At 39.1% G+C, this 6,976-nt stretch overlaps 1 long non-coding RNA gene across 1 annotated transcript; it reads left to right on the forward strand.

Annotated features, from left to right (window-relative positions):
- Positions 1–2,708: 2,708 nt before the first annotated feature.
- Positions 2,709–6,122, forward strand: LOC130716748 (uncharacterized). Its single transcript, XR_009012145.1, has 3 exons — positions 2,709–3,158; positions 3,834–3,905; positions 5,304–6,122. It is a non-coding gene; the product is annotated as an uncharacterized LOC130716748 (long non-coding RNA).
- Positions 6,123–6,976: the final 854 nt, after the last annotated feature.

Consider the following 6,976-nt stretch of genomic DNA (forward strand, 5'->3'; position numbering starts at 1 on the left):
ACATTTTGACCTAATATGAAATGTTAATATATTAAATTATATTATTTTAAATGGTGAAGTCAAGTATGTTTGTATCACTCATATTGACCACCGTTAAGAAGTCTTTTTAATTTTTTAGGATCATTAGATATATAATTAAATAATGAATGGTTCATATCGAATCAATGTTAATAAGAAAATGACAAAAATACCATGCATCCCTCCCTCTAAGCCCATCATTAACACTAGTGCCACCTGCGACTTGGAGACCATTGTCTTTGGCCATCACTCACACCAGCACCAGTTGCGGCCACCATTAAATCAACACATGAAGATTTAAGTATCTCTTGTTTTATTAGTGTTTTCAAAAAATTAAATTGAAATTCCAATTTCTTTTCCTCTCACTCCTTTGAATGATTTTCAGCCCAAAATTTATATTTTTTGCTCTCCAAATCCTTTATTCTATTGGGTACCTCAATTCTTGTCTTGTTTTTCTTTGCTCTTTCGGGTTTTTGTTTGATAGTTGTTGCTAAGGTGATGTCGAAGATAAGATATCTCTAGCGGCGAAAAAGGAAGAGGGTGAGGGTGTTATCTATCCGGGCTTCGAGTAGGTGGAGATAATGAAAGGTTTGGAGCGAGGGTTGGGGTGTAGGGAGTTGGGCCCAATTTTTTGGAAGGATTATGGGGGGTGAGCGATGATAGAGTGGGTGGAGGTGAGGGGAGGAGAATCACATCACATTCATGGTGGCAATGCCTCCATGGTGGCAATGCTTCTACGAAGAGGTCTTCTTGTGATGGATTGGGTGGCGAGTTGAAAGAAGAGAAAATGTTGTTCGACATTCACGCAGCCTAAATCGAGACAGTGAATCTTAAAAAATGATAGATTGAAAACCACCAAATGATAGATTGAGAACCACCATGTTGGTGGTTCTTATGAAAAAAGGGCTTGTTTCAGCTACCAACCACTGCGTGAAAGCGGTTTTTTTTCTTCCCATAAGATGATGAGATTAAGACGATGGAGTGAGAAGAAGAGGTATGACGGCGGCTGTTGTTAAGTTCAAACGCTAGATACATCGTTTATCATATTTCGAATGATAACAATTTTCAAGAGTATAAGTGTAATGATTAAATATTTCATATGAATTATATTTCAGGAAATAACACGTATGCCTCCCATGCCTTATCGTCTAATGACAAAGTACAAGACTATACAAGAAGACGTTCCATTTCAGTGAAGGGTCAAAACTACAAGGCAGACCGTACAAGCAAGAAAAAGTCAAATCTCCTAGATCGTCTGACAGAAGAGAAGACTACACTTAGTGAAGAAATTCATCGTCTATGTCATAGCTGGCCAATGAAGATAATGTCTAGAGAAAGAGCGCCTTGTTCAAATTGAAGATATATCTCTGACATTCTTGGAGAGAAGGTCAAGTGCAAAGAATCATGTGATACTTCACAAAGCACTATGATCAAGGAAGTAAATACAACGTTATCACTATCAAAGTTTCCTCTCTCTCTCATACAAGGAATGGAGAAATGGAATAAAGCTTATTGTCTATGCCTGCTATTAAGTTCAAACGCATCATAACGTTTTTAAAATCTTATTTTGATCATAACAATTTTTATAGAAGCACTTATATTGCCAACTAAGCTTCTTATAACATTTGAATTCCATGATGTATTCAATTCAAGTCATATGCTTCAACGTTCAATCATCACAAAAAGAAAAATCTTCAGAAGTTACAAGACTGTTTAGCAAGCAAACTGCTTGAAGTCAAGTCACATCTACTTTGACCGTTCAATGCCAGCTCATCAGTCAGAAAGATTGAAGACAAATTTTGAGCGCCAAAGACAAAGTTAGATTGAAACCAATTTGTAAGACCTGGATTTACAGAACAAGTAATTTCCGACTCACGCGTAGAATCAGTGTAAGCGTGACAGGAGTTTGCTATTTGAGAAAGATTAATGAAGAAGAAAGTTCAGGGATTGCTTGAGGAATGTTGCGTAGTCGCTGTAGGAATTAGTGCGAGTCGTCTGCACACCTGCCTTATGGCGAGCGTGTCCAGAGTAGGCTAATTTCGTGTTAGAGCAACGTTTTAAGTGAGATTTCGAATCCTTGGAAAATTTAAAGGTTCTCTTTATTTTTCCTTCGACCAGCGTTTCATTTCGGAACCCTGGACTGTACGCACGATAGTATTCACTTTTCGGAAGTCCGACGACGCTAATTTCTTTGCTTCGAAACCCTAAATTCAATCACTGGATGAAGACTTTTTCTATTCGGGACTTCTAACGAAGTTTCCGTCCTCGTTGCCAGATTTGTTTCGACGTTTCGAATCTTTCTTCAGAAGGAAGTTTCTCCATCCGACGTTAATTGCAAAAAGTAGTTTTGCGGCATATTTTGAAGCAGACTGCGTTCAAGCCATTTTCTCGTTTAAAAATATTCCAGAGCGAGTATCGACCTTTTATGGAATGATACTTTGCTTAATTGTATAATATGACAACGTCATATTTGTTCTAATTATCTAACGATTATTCTTTAGCTTAATTTCTACTCATTTCTTGGTTCATGGATCATTTTAATTTGTTCAAAGTGATCATAATTTATATTTTACTATTTCATAAAGTTCCTCATAATTTTTAATATAGTTATATATCCATTATATATTTTTCTCTTAACTCTGTGAGCTAAATTCTTCAGTGTCTAAATCAATTCATACCAATTTTAAAAATATCTTTTCAAAATATCAATCCAACCTTATCACTCCACGTCCCTCCAGCTTTGCCCCACCACATGTTAATATATTTTCCAAGCCCCTGAACACCATCAGACAAGGCAATGTACAAAGCCACAAACATATATATAAGGAAACTCAATTCCTTTCCTTTTCACGCACAAGCATCTGATCTTTCTTTCTTGTTTTCTTTTTTCTTTTTCTTCTTCTTGCTGCAGCAACAACACGCACACCATGCCTTCTAATTCTTCTCATCACCAATTTCTTCTTCATTTTTCCTTGTTGCAACAAACGACCCACGCACCATAGTCATTCATCACCATGCCAATTTTCTCATCACCCTTCAAGCACCAAACCCGCGAGCACAAAGGGAGAGAGGGAGAAGAAGTTTTTTCGCCGTTTCTTGCCTGATCGTCTCACTTACAGTTGCTACGCGTAGACCTCGAGGTATAGATGCTATTACATACTTCTGATCGTCAATTCTGTCGTTTTTCTCTATGTTTTCTGTGCTCAAAGTTTCGAGCTTTTTGTAAAACTGTCCGTTTTTCTTGATTTCTCTGTTGGGGTTTGTTCTCTACGTGCCCAAGAGTCTAAAACCTCTGTCAGTATTCGCCGATTGTGATCGAGTTGTCCAAGATCTGAAAAACTGTTTCAAAATCCTTTTTGTCGCACATTTAGAAACTTTATTGTCGAAAAGTCGTAATCTGACTTCGTGGTTTTAGGATTAGTTGTTACAGATGTCGTTAGGATCATTGCTGTCAAATTTGTTTTCCGAACTGATAACTTTGAGGTTTTGAGCTTTTATTTTGGACCAAAACGCCCCTGAACAGCCGTATTTTGATCCGATCGTCCGAAAATTGTTTCGACAGTTTCTTTGCCTAAGTTTTACCCTAAAACTACCTTGTTAACAGATTTGATCGAAGAAAAAGAGCCGGAGCTCTTTTTCCTTTTTGGCCGAGAGCTTGTAGTGATGGGGGGGGTTTTCATTTTCGAAAATTTGTCTTTTCGTACCCGATTGTGGTATTCTGAAGCTTTAATGCTTTGTCTATCGTTTATGTGTTGTATTGCGATCGAACTAATCGATTTTGTTTGGATTCTACTTTGTTTTTCTCCGAGGTTCAGTTGAAGGAACTTTGGGAGTTTCAGAGCATTTGTGTGAAGGAGATTTTAACCACGAGACTGGAGCAGCTCGAGGTTAGGGCAACTTACTATTAGCTATGACTGCATGATAGGCGTCGATAAATTCGACTTATGCTTTATCTGATGTTGATTGTGATGATGAGTTGATGTTATGATGCTTTTCCATAACTTGTGATATTGTGATATTGTTGGATTGTGCGTTTTGACGCGACTTCGGAGTGGAGATTCATTGATCTGGTGATCTTTGATATTTCGGGTTGGATGAACAACCCTAGGCAAGTTCGAACGAGGGGTTTGAGACTTAGCCATTTGTTGGTATTCGTTGAAATACTTAGACTTTCCCCGGGAAACTTCTTTTGGAGGGTTTTTGGAAAACTTAGAAAGATTAGAATTTCGAAAACTAGAGACTTTGGGAAACTTAGACTTTGAGAAATAAACTCATAACCTGACTAATCCAATTCGAAACGTTTTTACTAAACGAATAATTATAGGGAACCTAAAGGAGAAAATGATTGCGAAAGACGGGGAAAAGTCGACTTTTGTTGTGGGTTTTGGAATTGGGGAAAGCCACTAAGGTGAGTTATGGTGATGATTGAAAGTCACCGAGTACTTTAGTACTCTTATTGTTGGGGTTGTGTTGTATTGACCGACACTAACTCCGAGTTGTGTTGTATTGACCGACACTAACTCTTGGGTTTTGTTGTTCGAGTTGTGTTGTATTGACAGACACTAACTCTGGGTTTTGGGTGTTGGAGTTGTGTTGTATTGACCGACACTAAGTCCGAGTCGTGTTGTATTGACCGACACTGACTCTGGGCTTTGTTTGTGGGTTTTATTGTTGGGGTTGTGTTGTATTGACCGACACTAACTCCGAGTTGTGTTGTATTGACCGACACTAACTCTTGGGTTTGTTGTGAGTTTGGGTTTGAGCTAAACACTTATGTGGTGAGGACGATTCGATGTTTGGCTAACCATATTGCATCAATCGGGTGAATAACAGGAATGGTTCACCTGTGCATCTCATGGTGAATAACGGGAATGGTTCACCACTGCATTAATGATGAATAACGGGAATGGTTCATCATACGGTGAATAACGGGAATGGTTCACCAAGGATGAATAACGGGAATGGTTCATCCATAGTGAAGAACGGGAATGCTTCACTTGTGGCGAACGGGAACGCGTCACAATCCGGATCATGATTGCATTTCACGCATACATTCATTCTGACTAGAATCGTGTGCTGTTTGATTTGTTGAAGCATTGTTAGAGCCAATAACATGCTAGGATTGTTTATATATATATATATATATATATATATATATATATATCAACATATATATCTATACCTCATATCACATGTTGAGTGTATATCTACTTATTTCCGTGAGTTGACCCTAGCGCCTTGGCTTTGGTTTCATGTTTGTGTTTGGGCGGTCGGCCTGCTGCCAGATGTCGACGGTGGATTGGGTTTCGATGGTCTCTCCCTCGGGGGGGATCAGGTATGAGTTGGTGGACCGTCGTGCCCCCACCGCTTGGGTGATCTATCTTGTGGGTCATCGGGCGACGTACCGGGGAAGGGTCATGGAGGACCGGACTGACGAGCGTGGACGTCTGACGAAAGGAGCTTTACGACGCATGGAGCTGAGCTTCAACTCGCCGACTTCAGTTCGCTGTGGACTCGGTACTGGGAGGGTAGGTTTAGGCAGGCGTCATATTTTGTGTAGAGCTCTGATTCGTTTTGCTTTTGGGACAGGGTAGGTTCCCGACGCATGACTTTTGTGTGGTTCTCTTACTGAGGGATCACAGTGAGTCAGTCGGACCATAGGGGTCTTTGCTTAGGCCAGTTTGAGGCCGACTTTCTCCTTGTGGGTTGTAATTATAATTTTCTCACTTACACTTCTGGTTCTGTATATATTTGCCTACGGGCACACTACTTTGGAGTCACTGCGAGTGCGCGTGACGTGGAAGTGCAGCTGAGGCTGTACATGTTTATATTTGATGTATATTAGTTAGTTTAGTGGTTGGGCTATGTTTTTATTTTCTATTGCTTTTATTAAAAGGAATCAAACGAAAAAAAAAATTACCTGTTTTCCGCGTAAAGTTTATTTTTGGTTACTAAAGTGACACTTGGAAATCGGGGTGTTACACAATTGATCTACATTCGAATCAAAGAGCAACCAATTGACTTGCATTCAAATCAAGTCACGTGAAGACTATTTTGCTTTTGCTAAAAGCACGCTGACCAACATGAGAAAATGACAAGGAGTCAACTTCAAATTTCCCAAATGTCTCATGTCTGAAAAGTAGCCCAAGTCTATTGTCACCTACTAGCTGACAAACATCATATTTTTAGCTAAACGATAGACTTGATTCTGAGCATGCATTCAATGAAGCTACCAACAGAAGCCATTTAAATCAACGGATGGATCTCATCTCACAACGGCTTGAACAACGGTCGGATTGTGAGACCCAAGTTTTTAAGTTTGGAATAAACAGAATAAAATTTCTTTTCACGATTAATTTGATGTAACGTGGAGGGAAAACCTGAACAAGGAGTAAATGGATGGAATGATTTTGTGTAAGGAGGAAGTTCAAGAAAAGCTAAAGATTGTATCAAAGTCGATAAAAGTTATAGCACGACTAATATTCGCATTTAAAACCTAGGACAAGAACCTTAGGAAACAAAACTATGTTCCAGCTTTGGAACACTATAGGAATATAATTTCCAACAAACTTCCAGCTTTGGAACACTATAGGAATATAATTTCCAACAAACTTCCAGCTTTGGAACACTATAGGAAATTTTCCAAAAATCTTCTAGAGGAAGATAAGACTTTCTCTTATTCCTTTCCATAACCAGCGTTTCGTTACGAAACCCTGGAATGTACGAACGTCAAATTCCGATACTCGGAGGTTTGCCGAAACCGAATCCCTGATAGTTCAGAAACCCTAAAATCAACGGACGATGAAGACTTTTTCCATTCGGAGCTTCAAATAAAGATTTCATCTGCATACGCCCACTCTAATCGACGTTCCGAATCTTTCTTCAGAAGGAAGTTTCTGCATCCGAGGTCAATATCATAAAGTGCATAAAGTGCATTTTTAATGCCGGTAAGCATTAA

The sequence above is a fragment of the Lotus japonicus genome, chromosome 5 (assembly GCF_012489685.1).
Source record: "Lotus japonicus ecotype B-129 chromosome 5, LjGifu_v1.2".
In the NCBI taxonomy this organism is placed as follows: Eukaryota; Viridiplantae; Streptophyta; class Magnoliopsida; order Fabales; family Fabaceae; genus Lotus; species Lotus japonicus.